Source organism: Serinus canaria, chromosome 26 (genome assembly GCF_022539315.1).
Source record: "Serinus canaria isolate serCan28SL12 chromosome 26, serCan2020, whole genome shotgun sequence".
NCBI classification, from domain to species: domain Eukaryota; kingdom Metazoa; phylum Chordata; class Aves; order Passeriformes; family Fringillidae; genus Serinus; species Serinus canaria.
Genome location: NC_066339.1, coordinates 2,041,382 through 2,061,740, shown reverse-complemented (window position 1 = coordinate 2,061,740; position 20,359 = coordinate 2,041,382). Strand labels below are relative to the sequence as shown.

Here is a 20,359-nt window from a genome sequence, read left to right as displayed (position 1 = left end):
TCTGCAGCCATTGGCTCATTCATCTTCCCTGCAGGCATGATCTGCCCTTCCAGCTCTGCCCTCACCCTTCCACAGGTGATTGATTTATTCCCAGCCCTGATTTCATCTCCATCAGCCTCCCCCTCACCTGACCCCTTGGGTTTGGGCATTTCTCAGGTGTCCCTGGGGATTTTGTCTGGCTGAGTGGGAAGAGGCAGGATTGCCTGCAGGAATGCTCCTTTGCTCCTGGCTTCTTCTCTGTGGCTTTCCATCTCTGCCTTCACCCAAATCTCCTTACCTGCAACTCACCTTCAGCCTTTTTGTGGCACTTCCCCAGCTGCTCAGGGATCTCCAAGCCTTGGAAGTGTTGCCTCAACAGGATCCAGCAGAAAATGAAGACAGGAGCACATTATAAACAAGAAAATGGGGATCCCTCTGAGGGAATAGATCCCTGATGAGGCCCTGCCTCCCAGGGAGCTCCCCAGCCCCTCTGCCCAGGCAGGATTTTAACCTGCAACCAGGTTTTAATCAGCCCCAAGGCTTCACTGGTGAGATTTCTGCACCAGAGTCCAAGCTGGATTTCCATTAAAGCTCCTCCAAACTGTCCCACGGGCAGGTGCAGTAGCACAAGATACAGGAGCAAATCCCAGGGCCTGAACATACTCAGAGCTTCTATATTTCTTCAAATCTCTCCAAAATGCTTTAAGAGACCCAGGCTGCTCCTTTTTGGTGCAAAATGGCCCCGAAGTTGAGGCTGCCAGCAATCAGGTTCTAACCACAGCAACCACCAGTGACACACTCAGAGCATGCCCAGCAAACCAAACTGGGTGAGCTGGTGCAGCCCCTTCCTCCCTGGGCTCTGCCCTTGGCACTGAGGTGGTTTCTCACACCTCACTCAAGTGCAGCCTGGAGCTGCTGGGAGGATTTGGCTGTTGCTGGGAAAAATCTCCCCAAATCCTTCCTGGGAGATGGGACAGAAGGGCTGAGGATGGGAAGCTGTGGCTCACTGTAAAACTTCTCAGCTGGGGTCCTTTGAAAGTCCTGTTGCACATCCAGCCCTGGAGGTTCTCCATCAACTCCTGTACCTGGATTTCAGCACAAATCAGTCTGGGATGGATCCAGGATCCTGCTCTGTCAGCTCAGCAGCACCCATGAGCTTCAGGCTGACAGACAGAGCTACAGATGGGGTGAGAGGCCCCAAAATGCCCCTCAGAGGGAGAGCCTGACCCCAGGAGACACCCAGGACATGGAGAGGAGACCCTACAGCTTCAGAAAAAGTTTTATCAGGTGAGTGTCAAGTGCCACAGCCTGGACTCTGGATGTAACCCCTCCCTCCCATGGCCAGGTCGGTCACTGGGACAGCCCCCAGTGAGCCCTCAGAGCAGCCAGCCCCGCTGCCAGGAGCTCTGGGAGGCTGGATTGCTTCCAGGTGCTCCTGGGGGAGGTCCAGGACACCCAGAGCTGCTGCAAGCCAGAGCTGGGCACGTGGGCCAGAGCAGAGCCAGGTGACAGCACCTGCTGTGCTCAGAGCAGTGTGACAGGGGTGTGAGAGATGGGGGGACAGAGAGGACAAGGGAGGAGAACAGGGAGGTGGCCTTGGTCACTCCTTACAGCGTCCTTGGCCTGGCCAGGGCAGGGATTGTCTTGCTCAGCTCTGCTCTGCCCCAGGGCAGCCTCACCTCCAGTCCTGGGACCTTTTGGGCAGCACAATGTAAATGAGATGTGAAGCCACTGGAGAGCATCCAATGGGAGCCATGAGGATGGGGAAGGGTCTGGAGGGGCCTAATGAGGAGGGGCTGAGGGGGCTTGGTCTGTTCAGCCTGGAGAAGGAGAGGAGGGAAGGCCTCATTGGTGTCTGCAACATCCTCCCAAGGGACAGCAGAGGGACAGCTGAGGGGCAGCAGAGGGACAGCAGAGGGACAGCTGAGGGACAGCAGAGGGACAGCAGAGGGGCAGCTGAGGGACAGCTGAGGGACAGCAGAGGGACAGCTGAGGGACAGCAGAGGGACAGCTGCAGTCTCTGCTCCCTGTGACAGGGACAGGACCCGAGGGAAGGGCTGGGGCCGTGCCAGGGCAGGCTCAGGCTGGAGATCAGGGGAAGGTTCTTCCCCAGAGGGTGCTGGCACTGCCCAGGCTCCCCGGGGAATGGGCACAGCCCAAGGCTGCCAGAGCTCCAGGAGAGTTCAGACAGCGCTGCCAGGGATGCCCAGGGTGGGATTTGGGGTGTCTGTGCAGGGCAGGGGTTGGACTGGGTGGTCCCTGAGGGTCGTTCCCACTCAGGGAATTCTGTGATCCTACCCACTTTGATCCCAGGCAGAGTGGGTGTCCTTTGCATGCTCAGAGCCACAGTGAGCATTGCACAGCTGGACAGAGGTGCTCTCCAGGGGCACTGGGGACCTGGGGACACAGACACTGCTGGGACACTGGAGTGAGCAAATCCTCCCTCGAGGACCAGCATCCATCCCTGCCCTGGCTTCCCCGGGCAGTTTTACCAGCACCCAGAGGCACTTTGGGGCCCTGAATGCCCCTTGTACCTCCTGCTGCTTTTTCTTCCACTCCAGTTCTTCCCCCCAGGACTGATCTCCCAGCCCTTCCCTGCCAGTGCTGCTGTCCCCACTGAGGGTGCTGGTGGCACAGGGCACCAGCTGGCATGTCCCTGGCACAGCCCTGCACAGAGAGCTCACAGCTCCTCAGAGATGATGGCTCAGGTCTCAGTGAGGAGCTGGCAATGGGCACCCACAGCCCGTGTCCTCCCCGGGCCACAGGCTCTGGTGGGGGGGGCTGGGTTTGGGGTGTTGGGTTTGGGGGGCTGCACTGATAGAGAGGTGGCAGCTCGATTTGTTGCTAAGTGTGACACAGACTGAGAGAGCTGGGAATGCCCAGCCTGGAGAGGAGAAGGGTGTGTGGAGACCCCACAGCTCCTTCCAGGGCCTGAAGGGGCTACAGGGAAGCTGGAGAGGGACCCCTCATCAGGAACTGCAGGGACAGGACAAGGGAAAATGAGTTCGAACTGTCAGAGGACAGAAATACACAGATATTGGGAAGGAAATCTTGAATTCTTCCCAGTGAGGGTGGGCAGGCCCTGGCACAGGGTGCCCAGAGCAGCTGTGGGTGCTCCTGGATCCCTGGAAGTGTCCAAGGCCTGGCTGGGGCTTGCAGCCACCTGGGCTAGTGGAAGGTGTCCCTGGCCATGGCAGGGGTGGAACAGGATGAGCTTTAAGGTCCTTTCCAACCCACAGCATTCCAGGGTTCCATGGCACTGGCACAGGTGACATCCAGCGTGGCAGGGGCAGAGGGCAGCCAGGGAAGCTCAGCCAGGGGCTGGCAGCCCACGCTGAGGGGACCTGGCTGGGACCCCCAGCAGGGTCTGGGTGAGCCTCTGAGCTGCCCTAAGAGAAGAGGGTCCCCCCCCACAACCACGGGTGCCCACCCAGGGCAGGCTGAAGGCATCCCTGGAGAACCAGGAAGGGTAACAATGGGGAACAGGCAGAAATGGAGCAAAATCCCACCCTGGGCTAATCTGGGTCCTGCTCCAGCCTCGGGCTGTCATTGCCCATGGCTGCTCCATCCCTCTATGCTGGTGAAACTGCCTCCCCTCCTTTCTCTGAGCCACAGCATCGTGGTGAGAGCTCTGATCACTTGATCTGGTGCTGCTGCCCGGGAAAGGACTCCCAAGGACACCAGACAGGGAAGGGCACACCATGCTCAGCTTGATTAGATGGATTTGAGACTGGCTCTGAACCCTCCTCCAAGGCCAGTGGAGCAGGGCTGTGATCTTCCCAGGTGACTGGCTCTTGGGACACCGAGGGGGAGATCACAGCCATCTCCTCAGGGCCTGGGCCAGGGCTGCAGCCCTCCAGCATTCCCCCTCCCCTACGGCCTCTGTTCCCCCAGGGAGAGGAGCAGCAGCTGAGATAATTTACCATTTAATGTGACCAGATGGCTTAATTTAAACCAAATCAGAGGGGAGTGAGGTCTGACTGTCTCCAGGAGTTCAGCCTGTCCCCCTGCCTCTCCCTCTCCCTGCACTGCCTTTCTCCAGCAGCAGGGAAGGTCCTGCAGGTGCTGCTGCAGGGTTGGATCCAGCCCCAAAGCTCCTCAGGTCCTGCCATCCTTTCTCCTCCCCAGGCACCACTGTGCAGGAGGGAGGAAAAATATATCCAGGTGTAGCAAAAATCCAGCCTCCCCCAAAGCCCTTTGCACTGAGTTTTGGTCTAGAGAAGCCCTTGAGATCGTCACTTTGGGGTTGTGTTGAGTGGTGACAGGTGCTGGTGTGGCTGGAGGTGGTGGCACTGTCCCCCAGTGGTGCAGGGGCAGAGCTGACAGCCACGGGGAGGTGGGCAAGGTGGGCAGAAGCCCTGGAGGTGGGCACAGGGAGCAGAGGGATGGAGACCAAAGCTGTGGCTCCTGTGTTAAATCTGTCCTGCTCTTGTCCTGCTCCTTGGGACCATCCCAGCCACCATGGTGCTCATTGATCCCTTCCCAAACTGCCCTCCAGGCTGTGCTGCCCTGACCCTGTGCCCATCCCACTGCCAGCTCTCACAGAACTACAGAAGGGTGGAAGGTTGGTCAGGCTGGGAGGATCTGGAGATGAGCCAGTCCAACCCCCAGCCAAGGCAGAGTTGGACACAGGAACCCCAGGTGGGTTTGGAATCTCCAGAGAGAGGCTGCACAGCTCCCTGGGCAGTCTGTTCCAGTGCCCATCTCCTGCTCTTCCCCTGTCTCAAGGCTTCTCCTGGCTCTTGTCTTCTACCCCGAACCAAATCCCGCTCTGGCTTTGGCCTCCTGGGTCCCATTTTATGTCCTCACATCATAAAATCCTGCCCAGACCAGAGCTTTCAATGCTAAAAATCAGTGTTCTCTTGCTCAGCAGGGGTGGAGGAGGCAGCTCTGAGCCCAGACCACCCTCAGGGCACAGTGTGAAGCGGACGATGATTGGGGAAGGTATGATCAAGAGTTCAGCACTGCCTTTTCCTCCTACATAGGAATTACCCCCAGCACGGACCCTGTGCCCACAAGGAGAGCCAGGCAGCCAGCCCTGCTCCTGGCAGGCAGCACAGGAGCCAACACAGCTCCTTGGGCTGCCAACATCCACCATCCCCACCACCACCCTGACATGGGGGGGAAACACCTCCAGCAGCCGTGCCCACCCCCCTAATTCCCAGAACAAACACACCGGGCTCTTCTCTGTCAAGAGAGGTTGATTTTCCTCTAATTACCAACATAACAAATTCCTCCTGGTTATGCAGAGCTTTCATAACAGGTTGCATGGCCGTAGGTGATTGCTTTAGAAAGCTCCCCACCCATGGAGCCGTGCTCGCCGAGCCCATTCCCTCCGCAGCGATAAATGCTAATAATAAGGCTCAGCCCCACGCAGCATTTTATGGCCTGTCTAATGCAGGAAGTCAAAGTTACCGAACACAATGGGCTCCTCCAACCACAAAAAATGAGCAGAATCCAAGGAAAAAGCCAAAGCAGCCTTTTGGAAGAGGCAGAGCTCACCGGCAGCCTTGGTTTGGGCTATCAAAGCTGAATCCGGGAGTGAAATGATGCGCCCGAGGCTGGAAAGCGCAGCGGTGGCAGGAGCGGGGCTGGCGACCTGATCCTCTGCCACCCGTGCCCACGAGCCCGCCTCGGGCACAGGGACGGATGGATGATTCCCATCCCCTCGCAGCAATTTTCTCCCCCATTAGGTTAATTACCCCCCCAGCCCTGCAGATCCCGCCCGTTCCCAGCCCGGTGTGCTCGGCCGGGGCTGCTCGGGGCTGTTTCAGCCGCTCCGCCGCCGCTCGGGGCGCGGATCGCGGGACTGATCGCCAGGCAGGGTGGGCTGAGCCGAATTTCAATCAGGCCAGGCAAAACCCATCCACCTGCATCCTCCACGGGGGAAATCTGGAGGGATAAACCCAGGGAATGGTTCTTGCCGCGTCTTGGGAAGGGTGTGATGGCATGGGAATGCAGCAGCACTGGGGTGTTGAGAGGGGCAGCTGTGGGGGCAGCTCCGGAGGTGATTTTATCCTGCAGGCTGAAAACGTACAGCAATGAAAGGGAAAAAGCAGCAATGAAATGTGGGGAGAGGAGCCGTAAGTAAATGTTGGGGCTCACAAAGGATGGAGGTCACAAACGAGGGAACTCACTAAGAAAATTCTCCTTTTTCCTCCCTCCAGTGAGGTTTTGAGGATGGGCGCAAACCGTGACCACCAGAGACAGGAGCCCTTCCCTCAACAGCAGCTTCACGCGCACTGTGGAAGTTGAGGATTCCTTGTTGCTCCTCTTTTAGGCTCAGCTGGCAGCCAGGAGGGACTGGAGGGCCTCGGGAGCCATCTCGCTTTACCCCTCGCTCCTGCCCGTCGCCCTCGGGGCCGTTCCGGCTCTGCAGCACAGACAACGGGATTAGCATCGATCTGCCGAGAGCAGCATCCCGGGCACGGGCGGGAGCGCCCACCGCCCCTTCCTGCCCGCAGCTCCCCCGCAGCCACAGCTGAGTCCTCTGCAGAGCGTCCTGGCCCCATCCTGCCCCCAGAGCTGTCCATCGGAGGGGACAAAAGCGGGTCCTGACCCTAATAAACCACGGCGGCCCAAAGAGACGGTGCAGATTTGCGAGCTGAACCCCGCCTTGCATCACCTCCCTCTCCGGGCTTGGTGTTTTGGTTACAGCTGGTTTAGGACCACGGCCATACCCACCAGCAGCTGCCTTTTTACACACCAGAGAGAGGAAAACATCCCTGGTTTATCCCCAAATGCCTCTCTGGCTCCAGCAACATCTGTGCAGTTCCAGAGGGAAATGGGGAGAGGGGCTGAACATGAAAAAAAGACAAATCGTATTGCATGCTGCATTTTGAAGTGGGGAGATCCCAGCCCAAAGAACTCCTGCATTTAAATTCCTTTTCCTAGGAGCTGGGTCCCCGTTGTTGCCTGGGGGCTGATAAGGAGGGGAAGGAGCAGCACAGCCAAGGCTCTGTTTAGAATCCTGGAATGGTTTTGGAGGGAAGGGACCTAAAGCCCATCCTGTTCCAACCCCCTGCCACGGGCAGGGCCACTTTCCACTAGACCAGGTTCCTCCAAGCCAGGTCATTGGCAGCAATTTCAAAGAGGTACTGAGGAACAAAAGCCCTTGAACATTTTTAATGATGGATGTTCCCTGTCGGCTGAACAAGGAGCCTTTAAAGTCGGGCTCCCTTTGATTAGACAATGGACCCAGAGAGAAAGAAGTGCTTCTCCTCCTCCTTATCTATCATCTGCCCTCCTCCAATACCCCTCCTGCCCAAGAGGGCTAAATTTAGAAGCAAAAGCCCAAGAATTCCAAGCAAGGGGCAGGAGGGGCTGCCTGAGATCAGAGCAGCAGCCCCACAGACAGGGATTGTAATCCACAGTGTCTCCTGAGGGGTTTTAGCAGAGGATGGGGGACATCGAGGGGGTTCCTCACCATCTATCCCCAATTTATCCCTATACAGGAGCTCTCATTCTGCTGCACAGAGACAACACAACCCCCCCATCATGGCCACAGCCAAGACCAGAGAGGAGAACTTGCCCCTTCCCTTCTCCTCCCTATATCTCTTCCAAAGTTCTGCTCCAGATGAGTTGTTTTATAGCCCCAGTCTCTCAAAAAGCCATTTCTCCCCACAAATCCCAGCCCTGCCAAACTCCTCAGCTCACCCTAGCTTTCAACACACCCGACTGGCTCCAAGGGCACTCAAACCAGTGACGGGAATGTGACGTCCCTCTCCGGGAGGGACAACACTGGGGGAGCACGAAGAGCCCCCAGCTGCAGCTGACTCCCAATTATTCTGCTCTGAAACTGCTCTCTGGTATTTTTTGGAGTTGTTAACATCCATTAAAAGTGTCCTGTTGAGCAGAGCTGGCTGGCAGGGAGCAGGGAGGGTGCAGAACCGCAGCTCTCCCATTATGGTAAGTTTTCCAAAACCCACTGGTTGTGTCCCTAAATAGTTTCCTTCCATGAACAGTGAGATGGTGTCAGCTGCCTTTTTTAAATGAACAGCAGAAAACAACAAAAGAGCTGCAAGTGGCAGCTATAAATGCAAAGCAGGGGCTGGAGGGGGTGGGGTCGCCTGGAGAGGGGCCGGGGGGGTTGCAGGGCAAGTGGAAACACATTTAAAGGGGACAATGGTGGCTGGCCCTGCAAGGAGCTGCTGCAGCCTGGCAGAGCTGCTTGGGCACCATTGGCCTTCCCTTTGCTGCCAGTCTGGGAGGAGATGGTAGCTCTTCCAGCTGGAAGCAGCCATCCATCCCTGGAAGTGTCCAAGACCAGGCTGGATGGGGCCTGGAGCAACCTGGGCTAGTGGAAGGTGTCCTGCCCATGGTAGGAGGTAGAATGGGATGGGATTTAAGGTCCCCTCCAACCCAAAGCATTCCATGATCCATAGTGAAAGCTGCTCCTTGGACTTCTCCACTCTTCCCCTGGCCGCGTCTCCTGCACCCTCCGTGCTCTAGTGCAGAATGCTTCCCAGCAGGGCTTAAACTCATCGAGTGTATCACCTGCCTCTGGCCACTCCTGTCTGGCCACCCCTGCTTCCCATCACTGCTGGGAACCACAGAATCTCTGAGGCTGGAAAACACCTGTGAGAACATTGAGTGCAGCCTTGGAATGAAGCTGTGGCTGAGTTCTCCAAGGGAGCCTGTGGCCCCTTGGAGAACTCAGCCAGATTGCTGAAATAAAGTCAGTGGAGTGCTGCAGTTTGGTTTCGGGGGTGGTGGGTTGGTTGGCTGGTGGGTGGGTTGGTTAGTTGGTTGGTTGGTTGGTTGGTTGGTTGGTTGGTTGGTTGGTTGGTTGGTTGGTTTCGGGGGTGGTGGGTTGGTTGGGTGGTGGGTGGGTTGGTTAGTTGGTTGGTTGGGGGTTGGTGGTTGGTTGGTTGGTTGTTGGTTGGTGGTGGTGGTGGGTTGGTTGGTTTGGGGTGGTGTTGGTTGGTGGTGGGTGGTGGTTTGTTGGTGGGTTGGTGGTTGGTGGTGGGTGGTTGGTTGTGGTTGGTTGGTTGTTGGTTGGGTTGGTGGGTGGGTTGGTTTGGGGGGGGTGGTGGTGGTTGGTTGGTTAGTGGTTGGTTGGTTGGTTGGTTGGGGGGGTGGTGGTTGGTTGGTGGGTGGTTGGTGGTGGTGTTGGTTGGTTGGGTGGTGTTGGTTGGTGGGTGGGTTGGTGGGTGGGTTGGTTTGGGGGGTGGTTGGTTGGTTGGTTGGTTGGTTGGTTGGTTGGTTTCGGGGGTGGTGGGTTGGTTGGCTGGTGGGTGGGTTGGTTGGTTGGTTGGTTGGTTGGTTGATTGTTTTCCTTGAAGGCTGTTCACAAATACCATTTTCTGGGAGCAGGAAGCCAAGGCAGGGAGTTGCTCATGCTGGGAAGAAAACAAAGGCTGAGAGTGGAGCAGCCCGGGCAGGGATAAGAAGGAATTCATTTGCAGTTGTTTCATGCAGCCTCAGACAAGCACGAAATCAGCCCCCGGTTACCACAGAGCCTCTGGCAGCGTTCAGAGAATGCCCTTGGCACGTGGTCCCCGACCCAGGGAGAAGGGGACTCTCTGGGACACTCCTGCTGTGGTGACAGCATTCCCAGGGGATCAGATCACACCTTGCATCCCGGAGGAATGTCCACCCCAGCAGCACAGGGAGGGCTGGCCCTCTCCAGGCCTGTCCCAAACCTCGGCCAAATCCACGATCCAACCACAGCCCTCCAGCACCAAAGTGCCTCTGGTAGCACCCCCCTGACTCCGTGGGGAACAACACAGTTTCCAAGACTACAAAAAGCAAGGAGTTGGACAGAAAAATGACTTTTTCCTCTATTTTATTACCGAGAACAAGGAAAACATCCCAAACGGCCTGAACAGGAACAAGTCTGCCTAAATTCTCTGTGAATGAGATGAAATCCCATCGTGTCAGCTGTTTCCAATCCTAGAAAATAATCTGTTGGAAAGGAACAGTTTCAGGCATGCTGAGCACAGGGCAGGGCTGGGGGAGCAGCAATTAGTGCCAGTGGAAGTGGTTCTCCATTAAAAAAAGCCGATGACAAGAGTTCTTAGATCAAAAGAAGCCTTTCCACAGGACATTTCTGTGCTTGGGCAGAAATGTTAATCAATCAGGCTGAGAGGAGCTGCAGCAAAAATTGGTTTGGTACAAGTCTGTGAGTTGGATTTGGCTCGGAGGACACAGGATGTTAAACACCCATTGCTCTTCTAATGAAATCACCTCTGAGAAAGTGAGGGAGCTTCTCCACAAATGGGATTTCAGGATTTTTCCCCAGGTAATGGATGGCAAAGCATAAACTCTGCTTTGAAAATGGAGCAATTTGTTCAACCACGGCTGCTCATGACTGGTTTGGAAAATCAAAATAATGAACTGTGCTGTGGACAACGTGGCCTTGAAGCGCCTGATTGCACCAGAGGTTTGGTGGCTCGTGTCTCTGTGCAGCCTCCCACCTCTCCTTGGATCCACCTGCCCTCACAGGCACCTCTAGGACAGAGATCTCAGCAGGACATCTGGGTCTGGGGAGCCTTCTGCTCCCGGGAGCAGCTCATCCCCCAGAGATGGTCCATCCCTGCCCAGCATTTCCATCTCACTGTCCCTGCAGATGCAGCATTCCTGTGCAGGGAGGCAGTGCTGGGGCTGACCAGGAGCTGGCCTCGGCTTTGTCCTCGATCTCCTCAAGCTTTTCAGCCTCCTTTGGGGCAGCTACAAGTTGCTCCAGGTCAGGTACTCAAGGTTCCCACATGCTGGATCACCACATGGAAAACCCCACCATAGCAGAGGAAAACAGCTGGCAGGAAATGCTGTGGCTCCAGTTTGGATCTGTGGCTCATTTAGAATCATCCCCAGGCAGGACCCCAGAGCTGGAGCTGCACGAGCAGAGATCAGCCCCAGGTCCAGCATCTCACCCCTGCCCACAGCCCACCAAGGAGGGTCCCCAAGAGTGCCACTGGAAAAGTCCCCAGGCCAATCATGCTGTGTTTGTTGGGAAAACCAAACAGCCACCTCATGGTGGGTCCCTCTTGCTGGATCTTCTCCAGTGCCACACTGGGAGCACTGGGTTTTCTCCTGCTTTGCCACCCAGCACTGTCACTGCACCAGCTGGGGGGAGTCCTGACCACAGGGCTGGGCACAGGCTGGAGAAATTAGAGAAAATTCCTGCCAGAATGAAGAATTTTCCCTTTTTCCCCTCCAATTTACCAAGGAAGATGCAGCAAGAGGGGGGATGAAGGAGGAAATGCCAAGTGCCAAGCTAGAAAATAACAGAGAACCCAACATTTCGGTCTCTTCTCCATGGGAGAGTCTCGTGGCTGATGTCTCTACATTGGCCAACAAGCAAACCAAGACAAGACAGCCCTGTGGTGTCACCCTGGGCCACCACCTGCATCCTCCTGTCCTCTGAGGGCGTTTCTGCTCCCACCTATTGGACTGGAGACAAACCTGCCCCAGGAAAGCCCTTTCAGAGATGCCTTGAGGCAGAAGACACCACAGCTCCAACTTGGGTAAGAAATCTCCTGATTTTGCTCATGAAGTACCTGGAGATGGGGTAACATCTCCAGGAACTTAATGAGCTAAATCAGAATTCCTGTTTCCACCATTCCAAACCCAACCTTGGTACCACATTGCCCCGTTCCCCCACAGCAAAACCCCCAGGGAGCACACCCAGCCCCCAAAACCCACTTAAGGGGCTTGGGGTGGATCGAGCAGCACAGCCCACACCCAACCACCTTCACCAGCCTTTCCCACCCACACCCACAGCCCCAGCATCCCAGCAGGAAGGGACTGGGGGTCCCAGCCACCACCCTCCTCCTGGAGCCATCCCATGGCCAGCCCCAGCTCCCGCTCTCTACCTGCCGCCTTTTTTCTTTTTTTTTTTTTTTTTATTATTATTATCATTATTTTTGCAAGGAAAACGGGTTGCCCTGGAGCTGGGTCTCCATGGAAACTTGGGTTTTTCAGACACTCAATGGAGAAGGCTGGCACGGAGAGGCTTGTGCAGGAATACTGATTCAGCCCCAGCGTCTGTAACACTGACTGCATTTCAATCCCGCTCCGCTACCCGGAGAGCTAAAAATACCCCGCGAGCTGCCGCCTCCTGAACTCGAGTAAACAGCTTAAAGCAACACGCTGCTGCCAGAGCAGAAATTCCATGAATCAGCTAAAAGAAAAGGGATTGGGGGAGGAAACAGTGGGGTCTCAGCCCTGAAGGAGCACCAGCTTGGTGGGGAAGAGCAAATCCCCACTCCAGGGATGCAGAGGGAGCTGCTGAAGGCAGCAGACGGGTCCTTGGGGCTTTGTTGCACCTCTCCAAGATGCCCTTTTCCAGTGTAAAAGGAGGAAAACAAGGTTTTCCCTGGTCCCCAGCTGGCTGGGAGGAGCCCTGTGTTCCCTGCCATGCCAAGCTCAGCGCGTGGCACTGACATGGGCTGGGAAGGAGCCAGCTGTCCCCACCAAGGGGGCTGGGGACAATTGAAGGAGGGGTAACCTTGCTGCCACACTGGCAGCATGTTTTTCCTTCTCCCTCCTGTCATCTCTCAGAGAAATAGACATTGAGATGCAGCAAAAGGGGCCCTGGGGCTGTGGGCAGTGCCAGCCCCTCGCAGTGCCCACAGCCCTGTGCCAGCCCAGCCTTCACGGAGCTCTAATAGGGAAATAAAACCCAACTCTCCCCTCCCAATTAGCTGGGACTGTCCTCAGCTGACTCCCAGAGCTGCTTTTTGCAGAATACACAAACACCTCCTTAATTTTTTTTTTTTCCTAAAGACATTCTCCTGGCAGCTCAGCATTCCCCAGGAGAGAACACCCAGATGGGGAAACTGAGGCACGAGCCTGCTTGCTCAAGAGCTCGCTGCAGGCTGGGAGTGAACCCAGGTTTCCCAGCTGTGCCAGGAGCCAGGATCAGGCATTGCCCTGCAACACTCCGTCAGGGGAACTCTCCTACCCTGATTAGTGCTGCCTGCTAATTAAAAGGCTCTCAAAAACCCATGGCAAGGTGTGAACCCACATCCAAGTGGCTTTGTGGTGGCTCCAGCAGCTGGGTGCAGAGTTGGGATTGATTTTTCCAGGGAAACTCTGCATTTTTACATTTCTTTTTCTCTCAGCTGTGGGGAAAACAGGAGGCATTCCCAGGATCCTGCTGTATCCTTCCTTTCTAGCAGGATCTAGAGAAGCAGGACAAATGCCATCCCCAGCTCGCAGTCAGACGATTTAGGGTGGGTGATAAATGGGGTTCTGCAGTGGAAAAATCCCCCCCTGCCCTGCTCAGTGTGGGAAGAGCCTGTTTCCCAGTGGAAACCATTTCAGGGCTCAGCCATTCCCAGAAGCCCAGGCACCCCTCCTAAGCCTCTCTCGGGCTTATCTGGCTTTTCAACACATCTTACAATGCTGCACAGCAGGGATGAGGGAAAAAAGAACATCTCAGGCCAGGTTTTGTAGGCTCTGAGATCTCCCTCCAGCAGGGATGGGATTAAGGCCATTGGCTCTGAGTAGCCAGAGCAGTAAAATAAATCTGTGCAAGGCAGGCATGGCCTGGCCAAAACCAGGCTGCAAGGCTTGCTCATTCCTGGGTGATAAAGAAACTCTGCTTGGGGCTTGAGTTATTTATTAGACTGCATCTTGTTAGAAGAGTGGGAACTGGGTACACAGAGCACCCCCAGCCCTTTCCCTCCACCCCAAAAATCCTCTGTGCCAGCAGTAAAACTGGGAGCCTGGAGCATCCCTGGGGAGGGGACGTGCAGGGATGTTGCAGTCAGGGAACGCTCAGAGTTCAGCAGCTGGAGATCTCCGTGGGATCAGGCTGGGACCAGAGTGGGACCAGAGTGGGACCAGGCTGGGACCAGACTGGGACCAGAGTGGGACCAGACTGGGACCAGACTGGGACCAGAGTGGGACCAGACTGGGATCAGGCTGGGATCAGGCTGGATCAGGTTGGGACCAGGGGATTCACCCCCCAGCCCCACGGCTGGCTCAGCCCCTGTGCAGGGAGCAGAGTTTTCCAGGCAGAGCCATGCTGGGACAGAGCCCAGGAGCTCACTGGGCATGGGAGCACCACTGGGGAGAGACCCTGAACCAGAGTGGTCCCAGAGGGTTAAAGTGTGGTGATGCTCTGGTGGAAACAGGGATAGTGGGAGCAGGGTGGGGTGAAAGGCTGGAGCTGCTGGATGAGTCCAGAGGAGGCCTCAGGGATGTTCTGAGCCCCTCTGCTCCCGAGCCAGGCCGGGAGAGCTGGGGGGGCTCAGCCTGGAAAGTCTTCAGGGAGAGCTCAGAGCCACTTCCAGGGCCTAAAGGGGCTCCAGGAGAGCTGGAGAGGGACTGGGGACAAGGGCCTGGAAGGACAGGACACAGGGAATGGCTTCCACTGCCAGAGGGCAGGGATGGATGGGATATAAGGAAGGAATTGTTCCCTGGGAGGGTGGGCAGGCCCTGGCACAGGGTGCCCAGAGCAGCTGGGGCTGCCCCTGGATCCCTGGCAGTGCCCAAGGCCAGGCTGGACAGGGCTTGGAGCAGCCTGGGACAGTGGAAGGTGTCCCTGCCCATGGCAGGGCTGGGGCAGGATGAGCTTTAAGATCTCTTCCAATGCAAACCATTCCATAATTCTGTTCCATGAATAAAGGTTCCAGGAAGCTGGACAGAGGCTGGACTCAGGGGTCTCTGATCACCCTGAGCTGGGGTGGGGGCCCCACCTGATGTCAAGATACATCCAGCACATGGGGCTGGGGCTCTGCAGGGGAAAAGGGTTTTATGGGATCCTACTGATCCCAAACTGAGCAGGACAGCTCCTTGAATCCCATCCTTACCTTCACCATCCTCACTCCAAGGCCGTGGCCAGTGACCTCAGCTGCACCAGAGATGTGGCTGGGCTGGGGAGCTGCTCTGGGGGGGTTCAGAACCTGCCCAGTGCTCCCAGTTCAGCCCCCTGCAGCCCCTGGTCCCCAGGCTGTGGCAGGCACAGCTATCCTCAACTAAGAGCTGGGACTGGGGCAGGGAATCGACATCCTCATCTTCCACAGGTATGCAGTGGGAAGGAGGACTCACACCTGGCTCCAGGGAACCTCCCCCTCCCAAAATCCCCTGCCAACATCCCCAGGTGAGCATGGTGTGAGGCCAAGGCAGCCTTCACCACGTGGAGTGCAGGTTGAGAGGAGGATGCAGGGGTTCACCTGCCCCTGGTGGGGATAGAGGGGGCTCCCCAAGCTCTGGCCCTTCCTGAAGCTCTGGAGCCCCTCCTTGCCCAGAGCTGGCCCTTCCTGCTCACAGCTGGATGCTCAGCGCCTGCTGCCCCTCTCCCAGGCTGTGCTCCAGGCTTATCCCACATCCCACAAGAGGGATAACAGCCCCTCTTTATTCCCCTCACCAAATCTCCCCATCTCAAAGGGCCGATCAAACATCTCCACTTAGGAGTGGGGAAACTGAGGCACAAACCCACTGTGGAGGATCCCAACAACCCCACACAAAGCACCCATCCCTTTCCCCACCCCCTCCACTGCAGCAGCACCCACAGGGCAGCCTGGCTCCGGGGGCAAGCCTCTCACAGCTCAGGTTTCCCTGGCTGCATGCAGCTCTTTCCCCAGGCACATCCAGGCTGTTCCCTCCCAGCAGGTACTTTCCTAGATTAAAAACCCTGCTCTCATCCCTTGGCGTGGTGCCCCAGAGCCTCGCACTTGTTTTCACTGACAGCCCCATCTTTTGTTGATTAAAATTCCTTTAAGTGCACCTGCTGGTTAATCCCATGCCCGAGCCAGGGATGCTGTCACTGTCCCCCCCACGGGGCCTTTCTGCCCTGCTCCCTCTCAGCCCTGTGTCCCCAGATGCTCCATGTGTCTCCTTGGCTTCAAAAATAAAGCAAAGGAAATAAAAATGCTCCGGGATGATGGGGAAAATGGTGATTTTTTTTTGGGAAGAGAGAGGGACTGGTGTCAGGGTGTGCCAGGCTCTGTCCTCATCCCTTGTCTCCCTTCTCCCACTTGGCTGGATTCACACCTAGGGATGCAGAGCCAAGGGACCCGGGCCAGCAGCAGAGTCGTGCCAGAAGCGCTGCAGTCCAAGTCTTGCAGCTCCAAACAAGCGGTGGCACTGACAAAACCCCAAACCCTGCCAGGCCGGGCTGGGGCTGCCGGGGCCAGGCGTGCCTGGGACCGCCCAGAGCTGAGGATCATCGGTGCCAGGAGCACTGCCCAGCGAGGGGGAGGACACCTGGGCCCAGAAAAGGTTTGGAGTCCTCTGATAAACCGACCTCCCTGCTCCCCTTCGGGATTTCTGCTCCCTCCAGGAACTGTTGTTCATGTCCCAGCTTGCCAGGCAAGATGTACTCTGTTTGCCATCTGTATGGCAGGTGTCTCCTGTCCATTGGGCAGTTTTCCTTATCTCTTCCACACCCACTCCTCCCTCGGGGAGACACCTGCTGATACCAGGCTATTGAATGTCCCTGCATGGCTGATAAGAGCTGCAGCATCCCATTGGGAGATGTGAGCCCAGGGGGAGGAGCCAAGCATTCCTACCCGGACAGAATCTGGAGATCCTGGAACACCAGCACAGCTTCTGCACTGGATTTCCCAGAGGAGCAGCAGCTGCCTCTGCCCCTGGCCCTTCAGAGGCAGAGTGCACCTTTCTCCAGGATCCCTGCTCCAGCAGAACCAGCCCTGGCACTGCAGGAGGGCTGAGCCACAATTCCAGTGGCACTGCTGCCAGCCCCCTGACCCACAGGGTGTCAGGCTGTGCTCTGGCTCTGGCAAGGTTGGTTTGGTTCACCGCAGTGTTTATTTTATCCTTTTATTTTCTTCCCTAGTAAAGAACTGTTATTCCTGCTCCCATATCTTTGCCTGAGAGCCCCTTAATTTTAAAACTATAATAATTCAGAGGGAGGGGGTTTACATTTTCCATTTCAGAGTAGGCTCCTGCCTTCCTTAGCACCTGTCTTTCCAAACCAAGACACTCTTCCACACCTGATCCTGGTGCTCCCCCAAGAGGGTTTTGGCCCACCTGAGGTTCAGCCTCCCCCAGCTCCATTCCCCCACCTGCCATTCCTGCGTCTCCGTGGCCTGTTGGGAAGTTGGGTTGCCCATGGCCTTGCCCAGCAGCCCCAGCCCAGCCCGTGGAGCTCAGCCAGCCCTGCACTGGTTAGAGTTGGAAGCTCCATCCCCTCCTGCATTCCCCCACCCCCACGGGGTCCTGGGTGGAAGGACCTTACCTGGCTCATGGATCACATCACTTTGTGCAGCTTCAGAGAGGTTTGGCCATTCCCCTGCCCCCAGGTTCTGGGGGGGGGGGGCACAATTCCCAGCCTGCAGCCCAGGGTCAGGCATGGAGGGATTTTGTTCTCTCCCAGAGCAGAAGGAGGAAGGAAAGGGGCCTGTGGAGATCCATGCTCACTCTCTGAGGTCCCTCACTCCCTGAGCCACCTGTTTGCTCCTCCTGCCTCATTTTTTGCCCAGGGATCAGAGAGGAGCTGGTGGCAATTGGAATGATGATGGGAAGAGGCTTTGTCCAGGCTGGAGCAGGGACCTCACCCTGCTGGGGATCATCTCCAGCCACCTCTGTCCCAACCACCCACAGCATCCCTGCCCTGTCCCCACACCCCTCCCAAAGGGCTGGGCTGTTCCTGCCCCTCGACCTGGGGGAAACCTGGGCAGGTGCTGAGCTCTGCTGAGGTGTTCCAAGCACTCCCTGTCCCTGACAGGACCCGGGGGATGCAGGGCTCAGCACACCCTGACAGGACCTGGGCCATGCAGGGCTCAGCACACCCTGACAGGACCTGGGCCATGCAGAGCTCAGCACATCCTGACAGGACCTGGGCCATGCAGGGCTCAGCACACCCTGACAGGACCCGGGGGATGCAGAGCTCAGCACACCCTGACAGGACCCCGGGGGATGCAGAGCTCAGCACACCCTGACAGGACCTGGGGGATGCAGGGCTCAGCACACCCTGACAGGACCTGGGGATGCAGGGCTCAGCACACCCTGACAGGACCTGGGGGGATGCAGGGCTCATCACACCCTGACAGGACCTGGGCCATGCAGGGCTCATCACACCCTGACAGGACCTGGGGGATGCAGAGCTCAGCACACCCTGACAGGACCTGGGGGGATGCAGAGCTCAGCACATCCTGACAGGACCTGGGGGATGCAGAGCTCAGCACACCCTGACAGGACCTGGGGGATGCAGAGCTCAGCACACCCTGACAGGACCCGGGGGATGCAGGGCTCAGCACACCCTGACAGGACCCGGGGGATGCAGAGCTCAGCACATCCTGACAGGACCTGGGCCGATGCAGAGCTCAGCACATCCTGACAGGACCTGGGGGATGCAGGGCTCAGCACACCCTGACAGGACCTGGGCCATGCAGGGCTCAGCACACCCTGACAGGACCTGGGCCATGCAGAGCTCAGCACACCCTGACAGGACCGGGGGATGCAGAGCTCAGCACACCCTGACAGGACCCGGGGGGATGCAGGGCTCAGCACACCCTGACAGGACCCGGGGGATGCAGGGCTCAGCACACCCTGACAGGACCTGGGCCATGCAGGGCTCAGCACACCCTGACAGGACCTGGGGGATGCAGAGCTCAGCACACCCTGACAGGACCTGGGCCATGCAGGGCTCAGCACACCCTGACAGGACCCGGGGGATGCAGGGCTCAGCACACCCTGACAGGACCCGGGGGATGCAGGGCTCAGCACACCCTGACAGGACCTGGGGGATGCAGAGCTCAGCACACCCTGACAGGACCTGGGGGATGCAGAGCTCAGCACACCCTGACAGGACCCGGGGGATGCAGAGCTCAGCACACCCTGACAGGACCTGGTGGATGCAGGGCTCAGCACACCCTGACAGGACCCGGGGGATGCAGGGCTCAGCACACCCTGACAGGACCTGGGGGATGCAGGGCTCAGCACACCCTGACAGGACCCGGGGGATGCAGGGCTCAGCACACCCTGACCAACAGCCCCTCCCAGCCAGCCCTGGCACCCAGCCTGGGCCCTGTGGTCCATCCCTGCCCCGGAGCAGGGCTGGCACAGCTGGCAGCACCACGGGGCTCTCCCGAGGGCTCTGCAGTCCAGCAGGAAGCGAAGCTCCTGGAGAAAGGCTCTCCCCTCTCTCTGCAATTGCTCTTTGGCTCCCTGCCACCGCTCGCTCACATTTGGGAATGTTTTCTCTCCAGTCTCAGGGCTGCTCTTCAGTTCCAGACTGGTTTTACCCATCCCAGCCTCTTCCCACACCACCACTCCCAAATAAAGGACCTCATGTTGTCAAAGGTGGAGCCCCAAGATCTCCAGAGGAGGTGTCAGCTGCACCCCTCAGCTCCTGGCAGCAGTGATTGGAGCACCCAGGGCTGTGCCAGGTCCCTGCAGTCCTCCAAGGGCTCTGGAAGGGTACAGCCCCAAAAGGGTGTGAAAGATGAACCCTGGAGTCAGGGATGAGGTCAGGGTGGCCCACCCAGCTCAGCAGAACCATCCTGGTGCCAAGGGTGGCCCCAGCAGTGCTGGTGTGTCCTCCCTGCTGGCTGGGGTGGGCAGAGCAGGGGGCAGCTCTGCGGGGCCTTCCTCCAGCCAGGGATCTCACAGAGAGGTCACAGGGATGTCACAGGGATGATTCTGCCCTGGGCTTTCCAGTGTGGGCTCCTCTCCAAGCCATGTGGGAAAACAAGGAGCTCAGCCACAACATGGAATCCCAGAATCCCAGACTGGTTTGGGTGGGAAGGGACCTTAAAGCTCATCCAGTCCCAGCCCTGCCAAGGCACGGACACCTTCCACTGTCCCAGGCTCCTCCAAGCCTGTCCAGCCTGGCCTTGGGCACTGCCAGGGATCCAGGGGCAGCCACAGCTGCTCTGGGCACTCTGTGCCAGGGCCTGCCCACCCTCACAGGGAAGAATTCCTTCCCAAAATCAAACCTAATTTTCCCATTTTTGGCTTTAAGCCACTCCCCCTTGTCCTGTCACTCCAGTTCCTGATGAACAGCCCTCCTCTATCTTCCCTGTAGCCCCTTCAGGCCCTGGAAGGTGCTCTGAGGTCTCCACACAACCTTCTCTTCTCCAGGCTGAACAGCCCCAACAATCCCACCCTGTCTCCCATCAGGGAGGTGCTCCAATCCCTTTACCAACCTCATGGCCTCTCCTGGACCTGCTCCAACAGTTCCATGTCCTTTTAATGATGGGGCACCAGAGCTGGATGCAGCATTCCAGATGGGATCTCATGAGAGCAGAGCAGGGAGGAAGGATCTCAGCCAGGGACTGGTGGTGCTGGGGAAGTTGAGGGTGTCCAGTGTCACCCCCAGCTCTGGGCAGCTGCACTGGAGGGTCCCTGAGGGCACCCTTGCCTCCTCCACGCTGCAGTACCAGGGTGCCCAGGGCCAGCCCCAGGCCCTGGCAGTGATGGCAGGTCTCACTCAGTGCCAGTGCCAGGGCTGTTGCCCCTCCCT

At 57.6% G+C, this 20,359-nt stretch overlaps 2 long non-coding RNA genes across 3 annotated transcripts; both read left to right on the top strand.

Annotated features, from left to right (window-relative positions):
- Positions 1 to 878: 878 nt before the first annotated feature.
- Positions 879 to 6,950, top strand: LOC127060829 (uncharacterized). Its single transcript, XR_007780207.1, has 4 exons — positions 879 to 1,266; positions 4,478 to 4,620; positions 4,853 to 4,923; positions 6,147 to 6,950. It is a non-coding gene; the product is annotated as an uncharacterized LOC127060829 (long non-coding RNA).
- Positions 6,951 to 15,693, top strand: LOC127060828 (uncharacterized). Of its 2 annotated transcripts, XR_007780206.1 has the most exons (4): positions 6,951 to 7,887; positions 8,364 to 8,656; positions 9,295 to 11,447; positions 14,955 to 15,693. It is a non-coding gene; the product is annotated as an uncharacterized LOC127060828 (long non-coding RNA). The 2 variants fall into 2 exon arrangements; XR_007780205.1 differs by lacking the exon at positions 14,955 to 15,693 and having other exon boundaries at positions 9,295 to 12,462.
- Positions 15,694 to 20,359: the final 4,666 nt, after the last annotated feature.